Here is a 16,439-nt window from a genome sequence, read left to right as displayed (position 1 = left end):
TATATACAATGTAAAAAAAAAATGTTGCTATCCTTGCGGTGGCATCCCCAGACAGAACATAATACAAGGGTCAGGCTGTCATCTTGGGCCACTGCCTCTCCAGTTACATTTTAATAAAAATGTCCTGTACTAAACTAACCAAAATTTGCATCTGTTACTTGTAACCAAAATATTTTGAAGATAGAAAGGCATGGTCAATTTGTAGCTCTCTGCTGTAGGCATAGGATCCCTTCTCATTCCCTCCGCCTTTCTGCAAATGCACTACAATGCAATTGACTAGCGTCCTGGCTTGTTGTGTGAGATCACTGCCCGGTCACCTTGGATCAGAGTTTTGGTTGCTCCTAAAATCCTCCATCACAGTTAATTTCCTTTCTGATTCTCAGGGCGCCCGGGTGGCTCAGTCCGTTGAGCGTCCGACTTGGGTTCAGGTCATGATCTCGCGGTTGATGAGTTCGAGCCCCGCTTCAGGCTCTGTGCTGATGATGGCTCAGAGCCTGGAGCCTGCTTTGGATTCTGTGTCTCCAGACTCTCTCTCTGACCCTCCCCCACTCATGCCCTCTCTCTGTCTCAGAAATAAATAAACGTGGGGCGCCTGGGTGGCGCAGTCGGTTAAGCGTCAGACTTCAGCCAGGTCACGATCTCGCGGTCCGTGAGTTCGAGCCCCGCGTCAGGCTCTGGGCTGATGGCTCAGAGCCTGGAGCCTGTTTCTGATTCTGTGTCTCCCTCTCTCTCTGACCCTCCCCCGTTCATGCTCTGTCTCTCTCTGTCTCAAAAATAAATAAACATTAAAAAAAATTTTTTTTTTAATGTAAAAACCACTTTCGGCTCACGAGTTGTATAAAAATGGGCAGCAGGCCGGATTTGGTCTGTGGGCTGTAGTTTGCTGATCCCTGCTCATCACATTCAGTATAAGTGTCCAATTAATCTTCACATCGATGAGATGAGGTGTGTGTTATCCTTATCCTCGTTTTACAGACAAGGAAACTGAGAGAACCCCCAAGAAGTGAAATAACTTGCCCAAATTCACATAATTCTTTTTTTTTTTTAAGATTTTGGTTTTTTTTTGGGGGGGGGGCACCTGGGTGGCTCAGTCGGTTGAGCATCTGACTCCTCAGGTTATGATCTCACAGTTCGTGAGTTCAAGCCCCGCATCAGACTCTGTGCCGACAGCTCGCAGCTCCGAGCCTGAAGCCCGTTTTGGGCTGTGTCCCTGTCTCTCTGCCCCTCCCCTGTTCATGCTCTGTCTCTCTCTCTCTCTCTCTCAAATATAAATACACATTTAAAAAAATCTTTTAAAAGATTTTTTTTTTTTTTTTAGGTAATCTCTAGGCCCAACATGGGTCTCAAACTCACAACTGTCAGATCAAGAGCCACATGCTCCGTTGACTGAGCCAGCCAAGCATCCCCCAAATTCACATAGTTCTCAATCTCTCTCTCCCTCTCTCTCTCTCTTTTTGCAAGCCCCTCTCCCAGATTCACAAAATTCTTTACCGGAGCTGGAATTTGAACCGAGGCAGTCCACTTCCAGGGTTTGTCAGCTTAACTACCTTGTTGGGTAGTTAAGGCACACGCAGGACTTGTCACTTACGTATTTATTTATATATGATTGCTTCCATTTTTCATCTCACGGGTGCCAGACTGGAGAAAGGTATCTCCAATGGAGAATGAGAAGCACAAAGAAAGAAAGAAATGCAGAAGCCTTTAGGAGCAAAAGATCTCCCAACACTTCCAGACATGCCCCCGATAACCCTGGGACTCAGTGAGGGCAGATGTGATTATCTTCATTTTACGAACACAAAGCAGATACTCAGAGAGGTAAAGTGACTTGCCCAAGGTCACACGGCGAGGGCGTGGCAGAGTCAGGATCGGGGCTCCGGACTCCGGGAGCTTATCTGGGTGCATCCTACGAGCACACTGTCTCTCAGACTCTGTCCAGGCCTGCAGCCTCCTCTGTTGGATGGGTTACCCAAGACCTGGTTTTTCCCGAGAACACCGCGTATGATCTTCGGTTGTGCACCAAATCCCACAACGTTAGAACCCTTGGAAGCTCAGAGGTGGCAAGTCCGTGAAAGACCATCAGGGGACCCTCCTACTTCTGTCGTGTCTGTGTACCAGGCCTTGCTGGCTGCTTGGCACTCGTTATTCCATTCAATCCCGCAGAAGTCTCCAGAATCTTTCATTTGCGAATCTGTGGCCCCAACAGCAGGTCTCAGCGAAGGGAGTCAAGGCCCTGGGTCAGACCGCTGCCTGTGGCAATCCTGGCTCAACCACTCACCAGGTCTGCAACCCCAGTTAGGTTGCTTTACCTCTCTGGGCCTCAGTTTCCTCGGTGGGAAAATGGGGACAATAGAACTTATCTCGCACAGCTGTTGTAAGAATTCAGATTAATATTTGTATGTCAGATTCTTCTCAGTGGTGATCACTAAGGGGCAGGATTAGGGGAGACATATTTCACAAACTTTTGTAACTGTAAATATTTTACAATAATTGTGTATTATTTGGGAGCACCTGGGTGGCTCTGTCGGTTAAGCGTCCGACTCTTGTTTTCGGCTCAGGTCATGATCTCCCGGTTTGTGAGCCTGAGCCCCGTGTGGGGCCCCATGCTGCTGACTGCTGAGCCTGCTTGGGATTCTCTCTCTCCCTCTATTTCTGTCCCTCCCTCTCTGCTCCTCCCCCACTTTCAGCGCTCTCTCTCTCTCTCTCTCTCTCAAAATACATAAATATAAACTAAAAAAAAGTTACTTCTGAGGGAAGTATCTTCAAAAATAGTGTATTATTTTGTCAGTAGAAAAATACGTATAGATGAACATATATATACACACACACACACATACACGCAAGCTAAGTGCATACAGTAAGCACTCAGTTCACTTGCCTGTATATGTATTTGTTCAACAAACAGGGAGCATCTGCTGTCTACTGTTGGCTACAACAACGTGTCTGTGGGATTTGAGCCCTGAAGAAGTTCCCAGTATGATTCACACTGGGTGAGGGTGGGAGGCATCTGCTGTGGTGTGAACAGAGCGCTGTGTGTAGGTGACAAGGCCAGGCGGGAGCGGGGGCCTCTAATTGCCAGTTAGGGGTGATGGAGACACTGGGAGAGGCGGGCACCCAGAACAAAGGGTAGGTTTTCTGGATTAGTAGAGCTTGCCGGAGGGCAGACTGGGAAGGTACTTTCCCACAGCCAGCGACGATTTTTCGCAGGATTATAAGGAAAAGAGTTCTTTGTTTGAGGATGGCTCAGTATGTGTCAACCTCTGTAGCGGGGAAGGCACGGCCGTAAGATTTTAGGACTCACCAGGTCACTCATGGTGGGGGAGGGACAATTCTCTGAGAGAGGCTGGATTGTCATCCTGATGGACCCCAGCTCCCTTACAGATTTAAATGTTATACCTACAACCATCAAAGCTCAGGAAGAGGGGTGCCTGAGTGGCTCAGTCGGTTGAGCAGAGGACTTCAGCTCAGGTCATGATCTCGCTGTCCGTGGGTTCGAGCCCCCCATTGGGCTCTGTGCTGACAGCCTGCTTGGGATTCTGTGTGTGTCTCTCTCTCTGCCCCTCCCCTGATCACATTCTCTCTCTCTCTCTCTCAAAAATAAACATTAAAAAAATTTTTTTAAAAAGCTCAGGAAGAAATATGTGAATAAGTTTACAGTACAGAGTTGAAGAAGGGGTTCCTTCTAAACACCAAGCCAGAAGCCATGTTGTAAAAGATTGATTAATTTGATGGGGGGGGGGTGGAGTCTAAACACAGGTACTGCACAAGAGTCCAAAACCAAAAGCAAATGACAGATTGGGGGTAAATATTTATAATAAATGTAACGTGTGTAGTGTAAGCACAGAGCACCTGCAAATAGCAACAGAAAGACAGGGCAAATAGGCAACTCACAGAAGAAATGGCTGGGGAACGCAAGCAGATGTTTATCATTCTTACTATGCGAAGCTACAAACAATCCAACAAAAAAATACGATCTTTTTTATCTATCAGATTGACAAACTTCATGAAGGTTAATGATAGCCTGTGTTGGTAATGGTGCATCTGTGTGTCTGTGTGTATTTGTGTACCTTTTTTTTTTTTTTTTTTGTAAACTCTACCCCCAATGTGGGGCTCGAACTCACCACCGTGAGGTCAAGAGTCATGTGCTCCACTGACTGAGCTAGCCAGGGCTCCCGTGTACCCTTTTTATTTTATTTTTTTAATTTTTGAAATGTTTTTTATTTTTGAGAGAGAGAGAGAGAGAGAGAGGGAGAAAGTGCAAGCAGGGGAGGGGTAGAGTGCAAGAGAGAGAGGTAGACACATAACCCGAAGCAGGCTCCAGGCTCCGAGCTGTCAGCACAGAGCCCGACGCGGGGCTCGAACCCATTAACTGCGAGATCATGACCTGAGCTGAAGTTGAACGCTTAACCGACTGAGCCGCCCAGGCGCGCCCTGTGTACTCTTTTTAAGTGGGTTTGAAATTGGGCAACTACTTTGGAGAATAATTTGACTGTATGTATTAATATTTGAATGATTTGCTCTCTCTCCCTCCCCTCACTCCCCAGGAACGTAAGATCCAAGAGGGATCCAAGGACCTCAGTGGCCATCCCTGCTGTTGTATTCCCAGAACCTGGAAGAGTATAGGTATGGCATAATAGGCCTTGAGTAAATACTTAACTTAATGGAGGCATGAATTTTACACTCACGTTTCTCTAAGTGTGGAAATTCTTTTTTTTTTTTTTAAGTTTACTTATTTAGTTATTTTGAGAAAGAGACAGAGAGTGTGAGCAGAGGAGGAGCAGAGAGAGAGGGAGAGAGAAGATCCCAAGCAGGCTCCGCGCTGACAGCGTGGGACTTGAACCCATGAACTGTGAGATCATGACCTGAAACGAAATCAAGAGTCAAACGATTAATCGACTGAGCCACATAGGCGTCCCTCTCTAAGCGTGGAAACTCTAGTCCAGAGAATCTGTTGAAAACTTCTTTCATGAGGGGACAAAGATATTCCTCTAAAAATATTTATTGAAGGGGCTCAGTCAGTAGAGCGTGTGATGACTCGATCTTGGGGTTGTGAGTTCAATCCCCACATTGAGTGTAGAGATTCCTTAAAAAACAAAATCTTTAGAAAATAAAAATATCTGTTGAAGCATTGTAGGACATGATGAAAAGAAAATCACAAACAAAATAAATGTTCCCCAATAAGCAGGGTGCATGAAAAAAAGTTTTCACCATGGAATACTATGCAGTGAGTGTGGAATGTCTCTTCGAAATCCTGATTTCATTTCCTTTGGATTTATACCCAGAAGTGGGGTTGCTAGATCATATGGTACTTCTATTTTAATTTTTTTGAGGAATCTCCATACTGTTTTCCATAATGGCTGTAACTCTTTTGGTTTAGTTTGAAATGTTACTCACGAGCACATATTAGAATTATAACTTTCAAAAGAAAACAAGAAAAGTTAATGAAACATAAATGGTATTTTAGCACAAAAGCACTAAAGGGAAAAATTCAGCAGCCTGCCTAAATCACTGGGGTCTGGATTCAGGGTTTTGTTTTGTTTTTTTTCTCTTCTCCCTTCCGTCCCTTACCAGTTCTCTTCCTTCTCTCTTACTCCTCTCTTATTATTATTATTTTTTAAGATATTTATTTTTAAGGAATCCCTACACCCAATGTGGGGCTCAAACTCATGACCCTGAGATCAAGAGTCACATGCCCTTCCTACTGAGCCAGCCAGGTGCCCCTTCCTTCTTTTAGATTCAGTATCTTTTTTCTCTCAAAAATAAAAAAAACCATGAAAAACAAAATTAAAAAAAAAAAAACGAAGATGATAATGACACTTCCCACCTAGGGTCATGGTCAAGATGGAGGGAACTGATGTGCATCAGACTCCTAGAACGGTGCCTGACACCGTTTTACAGATAAAGAAATTGAGGCAAGTCAGCAGGGATTCGTGCCCACATCCCTTGGCCTGGATCCAGACACTGAGCACTCAGCACCTGCTGGGTCCTTCCAGTCAGCCCTATTTTGGGAGCCAACCTTTCACTTGGACTCTGAGGCAGAATGGGGAGGTGGAGTTGGGAGAAGTTCCCTTCTTGGTCCTTCCTGTGTTTCTTCAGCTGTTGAGCACAGCAGTGGTTTCCTTAATTAAGCAGGAGGCAGCCCGAGGGAAACCAGAAGCAAGTTCCTCCGCTCTCCACAATCCTCAGAATTTTTATGCTGGTTGTAAAATCAATTTGTGCAAGTCCCTGGGAGGGTCGCGCGTTTTTGTGGGGGGATCGGTTCCTTGTTGGCCTGAGGGGACTGCTTCTCTTCCCCGCCAAGATGGCAGCTTGCGGAGGCAGGTCTGGCGGGACCCTCACAGTTCAGGCCCTGGCCTGCCCCCTACCTCACCCCAGTGACCCCGTGTGATGGCCACACAGAGATATAAGTGAGAGAGAGCTCCATTCAGAGGATTCTTTGAGAGGCACCTGGGTGGCTCGGTCGGTTGAGCATCTGACTCTTGATTTCGGTTCTGGTCATGACCTCACGGTTGGTGAGACTGAGCCCAGAGACAGGCTCAGCACTGTCAGTACCTGTCTGGTTGGCATTCTCTCTCTCTCCCTCTGTCCATGCCCCTCCCCTGCTCACATTTTCTCTCTCTCACAAATAAAAACAAAAACAAACCAAAACAAAACTTTAAAAATAATGAAAATAATTGGGACTTCCTGGGTGGCTCAGTTGGTTAAGTGTCCAACTTTGCTCAGGTCATGATCGCATGGCTCGTGGGTTTGGGCCCCGCGTTAGGCTCTGTGATGACAACTCAGAGCCTGGGGCCTGCTTTGGATTCTGTGTCTCCCTCTCTCTCTGCCCCTCCCCCAGTTGTTCTCTGTCTCTCTCTCTCAAAAATAAATAAAAATAAGGGCGCCTGGGTGGCTCAGTCGGTTAAGCATCTGACTTCAGCTCAGGTCATGATTTCGCAGTTCATGAGTTTGAGCCCCGCGTCAGGCTCCGTGCTGACAGCTCAGAGCCTGGGGCCTGCTTCCCATTCTGTGTCTCCCTCTCTCTGCCCCTCCCCCGCCCCACCCCGTCTCTCAAAAATAAATAAACACTGCAAAAAAATTTAAATAAATAAACAAAAATATTAAAAAATAATAATAATACATATTTTAACCATTTTGCTTCAGAAATGTTTAGGAGTGGGGTGCCTGGGTGACTCGGTTGAGCATCTGACTCTTCACTTCACTCAGGTCATGATCCCAGGGTCAGGGATTGAGCCCTGTGTCAGGCTCAGGGTTGGGCGTGGAGCCCGCTGAACATTCTCAGTCTCTCTCACTCTGCCCTTCTTCCCCCAGTCAGGTGCGGGCTCTCTCCATCTGAAATGAAATAACATACTTTAAAAAAAAAAATTTTTTTTAAAGATGTTTGCGGAAAAAAAGCAGATGTCAGGGCGCCCAATGGGCTCAAACAGTGGAGCATGTGAGCGGACTCAATCTTGGGGTCGTAAGTTGGAGCCCCACACTGGGTGTAGATGTTAATTAAAAATAAAAGCAAAAGAGAAGAAAGAAAGAAAGAAAGAAAGAAAGAAAGAAAGAAAGAAAGAAAGAAAGAAAAGAAAAAAGAAAGGAAAGGAGAAAGGAAAGGAAAAAAAAGAAAGAAACAGAGCAGATGTGAAATCATTTCTTTTTAAGAAAAGTGAGGTCACAGAGGGAATGTGGCAAAATCCGAGGCTTCCTCCCGGCTGCCCCTGCACCTGCTGGCCCCACACCCCATCCCCTCTGCCCCACACTCCCTCCCTCACTAGGTGTGTGCGACGAGGGGGGTACAATCTGCAGTGGGGTATCCCTCTGGCACTTGGTGACCGGGTCTCGTCGCACCCAAAGGTCTTTCCGCACCCTGCCCCCTCCGCAGACCTGGGCTCCTCCCCCACCCCTTCTTCCTACTTATAATTCCGTGTAATGATTTAATTCCTGGGGGGTGGCCTGTGTGCGGAGCCTGCGCGTGCCTTGTGGCAAGGAGGCTGGTTTCTAGTCAACTGAAAATAAAGAATAATAAGCCACAAAATTAAAACACATACACAAGAAGTCAACGTGGAAAGCAATGTTTATTCCGGTTTTTGCTCCTTGCCCAGGATGGAAAACCCAAAATGAAAACACAGCTACTCCCGGCACCGAGAGCCAGCCAACCTTTTTGTTAACAGCTTGTTTCTGCTCTTTGGGTTACAGGACACCTGTGGTGTTTATTTAGCCAGCGGGTGGCGGAAGAGACAGCCATCTGACCCTGAGCGCCCTCCCTCCCCACCCCCACCCCCCCCACCCCCGCCCCAACATGAAGAGGGCAGAGTCGATGGCTCAGCTCGGCCTTGCATCGGGTTGCAGCTGTCAGCGCAGAGCCCGCTGTGGATCCTCTGTCCCATACACGTTTGTAAACAATTAAAAATAAAAATAAATAAATAAATAAAAATAACGAATAAAGCCATCTGGGTGGCTCAGTGGGTTAAGCATCTCTCTCTCTCTCTTTTTTTTTAATGTTTATTTTTTTCAGAGAGAGCGAGCATGAGTGGGGGAGGGGTAGAGAGACGGGGAGACACAGAATCCGAAGCAGGCTCCAGCCCCCGAGCTGCCAGCACAGAGCTGGACATGGGGCTCGAACCCACGAACCGTGAGATCCTGACCCGAGCGCCGAGTCGGACGCCCGACCAACTAAGCCACCCAGGGGTCCCGGCATCTGACTCTTGATTTGGGCTCAGGTCATGATCTCACGGTTTCCGGGATCATGGGATCGACTCTGCAGACAGCGTGGAGCCTGCTTGGGATTCTCTCTCCCTCCCTCTCTGCCCCTTCCTGGCTAGCGTGCACATGCTCTCTCTCTCTCAAAATAAATAAACTTTAAAAAATAACCATACTAATTATTACAACAGCCTTTTCAATTGGAAAACGCAAAACAAAACTTTTTTCTTAATGCCGACTATGGAAAGTCAGCTGAGAGGAAATCTGGTCAAGAAATCTGATCTTGGGGGGCGTCTGGGTGGCTCAGTTGGTCGTGTCTTGACTCGATTTCGGCTCCTGTCATGATCTCACGGGTTCGTCTCGTGAGTTCAGGCTGTGCATCTGGAGCTGATGGTGCAAAGCCTGCTTGGGATTTTTTTTTTCTCTCCCCCCCCTTGCCTGCACTCCCTGAAACGAATAAATAAACTAAAAAAACCCCACAAACGCCTGATCTTGGGGTTATCGCAAGCCTCTTGTTATCGGCGATCCCAAACCTGGGGGAGTGGAGGAGGGGCAGGGCCCTGCCCCTTTCCAGAGGCGTATCAGGAATGGGTGGGCGTGAGCTGGTTTTATTTACCAGACTTAAAAAGGTGGATTCCAGGCTGATGGGGGAGGGCCTGGAGCGGAGAGGACTGTACTGATTAGAAAGCAGAGATCTGGGCCCTGGGGTCAAAGGGAGAGCTCGGCAAATTCCAGGACCCGGAGGGAGCTGGAGGGGGGGAGGTGCTCTGAGGGGCCTTGGCAGGAGCTGACCCGTAGAACAAAGTTTCTGCCCAGTGTCCCCAGGGCAATGGGAAGCCACAGCGGGTGTTTAAGTTAGAGTTCTTCGGTTCAAAGGGACAGAATTCCACTGGAACTACGTTAAGAAACTCTGTTAGGAAAGACAAAGCGATCTCTCTCTCTCTCTCTCTCTCTTTTTTTTTTTTTTTTTTGCACTGCTTATTCAATTTTGAGAGAGAGCGAGAGCAGGGGAGGGGCAGAGAGAGAGGGGGACAGACATCCCAAGAGGGCTCTGGGCTGACAGCAGTGAGCCCGATGCAGGGCTCGAACTCACAAACTCACAAACCTGAGCTGAGGTTGTAGGCTCAATGCTCCATCAACGGAGCCACACAGGTGCCCCGACAAAGGGATCTCTTAAAGAGAGCTAACAACCAGGCCCAGGAAAGAGGAAAGGGGTGTCCCAGCTGTGGCAGTTTGTGTGCTGGCTCTGGGTGGTAAGAACAACTCGTTTTACCAGGTTCCCACCGCATGCCAAACCTTGCTCAGCCCTTCACGTGCATGAACCTATTTAATCCTCAAGGGATGAGGCCTCGGCAAGTATGACCTGTTGCCCCGATCCTCACTGCACAGGTAAGGACAGTTATGTGACTTGCTTTTAAAAAAATATATTAAAATATATTGAATATATTAAAATATAAAATATTTTAATATTTATATAAAATTTATTTAAAATATATAAAAAATATATTAAAAATTTTTTTTGAGGTTTATTTATTTTTGAGAGAGCGAGACAGAGCGTCAGCAGGGGAGGGGCAGGTTCCAGGCTCTGAACTATCAGCACAGAGTCCGATGTGGGGCTCAAACCCATGAACCGCGAGGTCGTGGTCTGGCCAAGTTGATCATGACATCGCTGAAGGCGGACACTCAACCAACTGAGCCACCCAAGTGCCCCAAAGGTATCTTGACTTTTAAGTTTTTAGTGACACAGTGGCATGCACTTGACTTTCTCATTGTAGGTTCAACATTGACATTCAACTTTGGAACATTTCTGTTTGAAAATACTTATTCAAAACCCTCCAACGTTTCATCAAAACTGAAAAACTCTTGCTGTGTCGTTCCTAGACGCTATTTAAAAATTCAGTGATGGGGCGCCTGGGTGGCGCAGTCGGTTAAGCGTCCGACTTCAGCCAGGTCACGATCTCGCGGTCCGTGAGTTCGAGCCCCGCGTCAGGCTCTGGGCTGATGGCTCGGAGCCTGGAGCCTGTTTCCGATTCTGTGTTTCCCTCTCTCTCTGCCCCTCCCCCGTTCATGCTCTGTCTCTCTCTGTCCCAAAAATAAATAAAAAATTTGAAAAAAAATTAAAAAAAAATAAAAATTCAGTGATGTCAAGGGAACCTTTTACCACATCATTCGCTATCAAGTTTAAAGGATACACAAGACAAAAAAAAAAAAAAAAAGATACACAAGACAAAATAAAATGGATTTCCCTGGAACTATTTCTCAAGGCTCTTTTAATCCATCATAGTTTTCCATGCATTTCTGCTACATAGTCATATTCCCGGCCCCTGGGGTTATTTCTGTCTTCCCCTTTTCAGTTTTTGTAAGTAGTCTCCTGAGAATGTAAAATCTTTCCCTAGTTGAGTCATCTGCTAAACAAAATCCCCCAAGATGTTCACACATAGATATATTTGCATTTTGGAAATCAGCAAATCTAAAATAATTGTTATGTATTCTGCATAGCTTGTTTCTGGAGTCGTACTTAAAATAATGGAGTAATGTCTAACATCTCTTTATTCAACATGGTCTTATTCGTTGCATCTCTCCTTTTAATTATTTCGTTTTGCCTTTTATTCCCTAAACAATGTGTAATATTATTTTGTGTCAATGTTTACATTTCGCATAAAATGTTCTGACATGATTGTTTCAAACTTGGCTATGATTCCTGCCAAGTCAAGAACGTTTCTCATTATCACACTCATTAACTTTTTTTGGATGAGCTTAGATATTCCCTCACCAAAAAGTGAATCATAAGTATCATATGCTCAAAAACAGCACCCAATTTTGTTTTCTCATTTTCACATGGATATCATATATTTTTGGAATCAGATTTCAATTTGGTTGGTGTGCATTTCACTCCCTTCATGTTTATTAGGAATATGCAGGAGACGCTGCCAATCTCTGTGTTCCCATTCTCGTGTTGATTTGATTTTTTCCATCTCCAAAGACTTTACAATGTAGACAAAATATAGAATTCCTGGAGGAGAAATAAAGGAGGATTTAGTGATTTTTTTTTCCTAGAAGAACTGTATTTTCTTTCTTTTTTTTTTTTTAAACGTTTATTTATTTTTGAGACAGAGAGAGACAGAGCATGAACAGGGGAGGGGCAGAGACAGAGGGAGACACAGAATCTGAAACAGGCTCCAGGCTCTGAGCGGTCAGCACAGAGCCCGACGCGGGGCTCGATCTCACGGACCGTGAGATCATGACCTGAGCCGAAGTCAGATGCTTAACCGACCAAGCCACCCAGGTGCCCCTCTTTTTTTTTTTTTTTTAAGTATTTTTAAGTAATCTCTACATCCAAGTTGGGGCTCAAACTCACAACCCCAAGAACAAGAGTCACGTGCTCTCCTGACTGAGCCAGCCAGGTGCCCTAGAACTGTGTGTATTAAGTTTCTAAAACTTTCTACCTATGATGTTATCTGGAAACTTAACATTTCTCACCTGAGATATATCATTACAACTAGAGTTCCCTGTTTAAATTTTTTAATGTTTATTTCTTTTTGAGAGAGAGAGAGACAGAGCATGAGTGGGGGAGGGGCAAAGAGAGAGGGAGACACAGAATGTGAATCAGGCTCCAGGCTCTGAGCTGTCAGCACAGAACCAGACATGGGGCTCGAACTCATGGACCTCAAGATCATGACCTGAGCTGAAGTGGGAGGCTTAACCGACTAAGCCACCCAGTCACCCCCAGAGTTGCCTGTTTAATATGCAGAGTTATGTGGTCAGTACCTGACAGGCAGAAAGTGCATTTGGTTTAATGCATTCTTTTTTTTTTTTAATTTTTTAATGTTTATTTTTGAGAGAGACAGAGAGAGAGAGAGAGGCAGAGTATGAGCGGGGGAGGGTCAGAGCGAGAGGGAGACACAGAATCCTAAGCAGGCTCCAGGCTGTCAGCACAGAGCCCGACGCAGGGCTCGAACTCACAAACTGTGAGATCGTGACTGGAGCCGAAGTTGGACGCTTAACCAACTGAGCCACCCCAGGCACCCCTGGGTTAATGGATTCTTTGAGGGTTTTGTTTGCTTTTGTTTTGCTCTCCCAGTTTTTCTCGAATTCCATCCGTGATGGGGTATTGAAGTCCAAGGTAAACTCACAACCTGTGAGTTGCGTGAGAGCTACATTTTGCTAAAACTGGTACCTCCTTGTGTTCTGGCAATCCTTCTCATTTTTCCAGAAATCCAGTCATCTAGAGGAGTCATTAAGTTTGGCCACTGGAACCTAAATGTGTAAGAGGGTGCTTAGATCATTGTAAGCAACTAGATATATATATATTTTTTTAATTAAAAAGAATTTTTATGGTGCACCCGCCTGGCTCAGTTGGTAGAGCATGCAACTCTTGATCTCAGGGTCATGAGTTCGAGCCACATGTCCCCCCGTCCCAGGAAAAACAGTGTTATTTGGACTGAGAGTTGGAGAATAAGAAAGAACTGAGCAGCCTGCTGAGCTAAGGAGTAAGATTAGCTAACAAAACGGCAGACAGAGCTCATCAACCAAATGAACTCCACTTCCTAGCAACCTTCAGTTAGTGCAATCAATAAAGGCCTGCTGGGAAATGTATTTGCCATTAAATCACCAAAGTGTGCCAGCCCCTGTGACAAAAAAAAAAAAAAAAAAAGGTACAGTTTCTTTTTAAGTTTCCACGACACCTCCCAGCCACAGTATTGCAAAAGAAAGTTTAAAAGCATCACCTTTGACAGATCTTGAGCTTGTCTTCGGCATTTAGCTCAAAGGTCTCACCATCCCCCCAAAATGATCCTCCCACCAACTCATCAGCTAAAAGTTGTATCTAAGTAGTGAGAAGTCGGTCTTTGCTGGCCCACGGTAATTCTGTTCCCGTTTTCCCTAGCCATTCAGGGCTGAACGGCAGAGTCAGGCTCAGATTGGGGGGTGAGGGAGGAAGGGCTCAAGGGCTAATTTTCCCCCGTACAAGATGGCTTCTGGAGCTTGATGGGAGAGTGGAGCTGGAGAGGCTTGAGGGAAGCATCCAGGCCCTGTATTCAGAGTCACTGCTGGGAAAGGAGAAGAAGAAATGTTTTCCTACCTTGTGGTGTTGGCGCATCTTTTTCTGAGCTTTCCTCATTTTCTTCCGCATCTTCTTGTCCATCGTCATTCCTGGTCCTACCATGCAGGGTGCCAAGGGGTTCACCGGAGGCATGCCAGGAGCAGGTGGTGGATAGGGAGGGGGGTAGGGGCCTAGGGGTTGGGGTCCTAGATACCCCGGTCGTGCACAGGATGAGGTGGGGGAGAGCTGAATCTCCCTGGGGAGCGGCTGGGGGGGGGTTGGAAAGGGGCCCGGAGGACAGGCGGAGGACAGGATTGACAGGTGGTGGATGGGCAGGAATGGAATACAATTAGCAGGTTATTAACATACAATATGTAATGCACATCATTAACAGTTTGTGCCATCGGTAAGGCTTCTGGTCGACGGTGTATTCGTAGTTAAGTTTTTGGAGAATCAACAGTTAGTTACCTGTGGATTTTCCAACGCGCGGAGGGGTGGAGGGCCTCTTGTTTTCATTAGATGACATCAGAGCCACAAGGTTTTCGTTTTGTTTTTCTTTTCTGAGCCACAAAGTGTTTTGATTATTGTCAAAACGGAATGATATCTGATGACGTGGTTTACAACAAGACACCTCAGTGTATGCTTGAATCTTGTTGCATTACGTATACAGATCACTCATCTTTGGAGTCAAAAAAATTATAATGAAATAAAATTATTTTAAGGGGCGCCTGGGTAGCTCAGTCAGTTGAGCGTCTGCCTTTTGATTTCCGCTCGGATCATGATCTCATGGTTCATGGGTTCGAGCCCCACGATGGGTTCTGTGCTGGCATTGCAGAGCCTGCTTGGGATTCCCTCTCTCTGTCTCTCTCTGCCCCTTCCCCGCTCAAGCTCTGTCTGTCTCTCTCAAAATAAATAATCATTAAAAAAAAAAAGAGATTAAGTAATTTCTATACTCAACACAGGGCTCAAACTTATGGCCCTGAGATCAGGAGTCACATGCTCTACCAACTAAGCCAGCCAGGCGCCCCTATGATGGAATGTTTTTTAAAATTCTAAATAGCAAAACTCTCTACCACTTTAACGGCACTCCCTTAGATATGGTGGTGTTGTGCAGTGTACAACCTTAACAACAATACCCAGAGGCTCTGCTATGTGAGTGATCAATGAGAATGGTGATTAATGCCCTGGGAAGGACCATTCATCTCAGATGAGGGGCATTATTTGATCCTAACCCCATGACAGTCACTGCCAGGACAGGATGGAAGAGGAGATAAGAGGAGGGCTACAGAGATAGCCTGAAATGACTCCTCGTGAAGGTTACCCCAGTTATCCTACTGAGTGGCCCCGCTCCTCTTTTTTTTTTCTGACCTGAAGAACTGAGCCTTATCAGCAACCTGGTCCTTACTCAGGCTTTCTCGTGCCTTGACTAGCTGAGATGCAACGCTCACTTCATTCATTCATTCATTCATTCATTCACTAAGCATATCAGGCTTCTTGCTAGTCTCTGGAGGTTTGAAGATGGACCAGTCATAGTCCCTGGCCTCCGCGCCGAATGGAGGACCCAGACAGGTAGATTTACCATGTGTCAGGCCCTGTTCTAAATCCTTTACGTGAATTATCTCACATGAAGGCATCGCAGAGCCTGCTCGGGATTTAATGCTTGTCACACACTCAGCGGCGGGTTGGAGGAAACCGTGTGGGAAATGGAGGCGCATCGACCTGAGGTGTCGCGGCTGCTCGGATGAAACAAAGAACTCGAGTATCATTTGGGGGGCCACCTGGGTGAGGAGTGATGTCACTTACAGACATGGGGGTGAACAGCAGGTTGGAGAGGGGGAGTTAGACGAGGGGCGAAAGGCCCGACAAGTTGGGTTTTCGGTGTTTGTGGGCTATCCGTGCAGAAGAGTCTAATAGACACGGGGTGCCTATCAGAAAAGCGTGTGCTAAACTCTCACGTTGAGCCTACTGGACATAATCATCGTAGCTGCACTGTGTGGATGGAATCAGTGAAGGAAAGACTGATACAGAAAAGAGAATCCAGGGCTAAGAACGTGGATCGCAGCAGCATAAAACGTACAGGCTCTGTCTTCCAAGATTTTATCAGTTGTAAATAATAGAAACCCAAACGTAACTGACTTCAGCAAAAGCAAAGCAAAAAAGAGAGCTTTTTCCACTCGGGAGAGAGGACTGGCTTTTGGATGTGGCTGGACCCGTGGCCTCAGTGTCATCAGGTCAGCGTCTCTTGGCTTTGTTTTCCTCCGGGCTAAGCTTTCTTCTCGGGTAGGCCCCTTATGAGCGGGGGAGGGGCAGAGAGCGAGGGAGACACAGAACCGGAAGCAGGCTCCAGGCTCCGAGCTGTCAGCCCAGAACCCGACGCGGGGCTCGAACCCACCGACCGTGAGATCATGACCAGAGCCGAAGCCAGACGCTTAACCAACTGGGCCACTGAGGCGCCCCTGGCCCATGTGTTTTGACTTCCTAGGGGAGAATTGGTTAAAGAAATGGTCTAGCAAACAATGGGAATTTCAGAGTCTGCACCCACGAACATGTCTTCCCTCTAGCCATTGTAGATGAACGGTCTTCACTCCTCTCTAAAGCCAGTCTCTCCTCTGAGCCACGAGACTCAACGACAGTGATCTTCCCCTCTCCCCAATGTCATCAACTTTTGCTCTCTGCTGGCTCATTGCCACCGGTTTACAGACATTCTGTTATTTCT

Source organism: Acinonyx jubatus, chromosome C1 (genome assembly GCF_027475565.1).
Source record: "Acinonyx jubatus isolate Ajub_Pintada_27869175 chromosome C1, VMU_Ajub_asm_v1.0, whole genome shotgun sequence".
NCBI lineage: Eukaryota > Metazoa > Chordata > Mammalia > Carnivora > Felidae > Acinonyx > Acinonyx jubatus.
Note: the sequence above shows the minus strand (reverse complement) of the source record.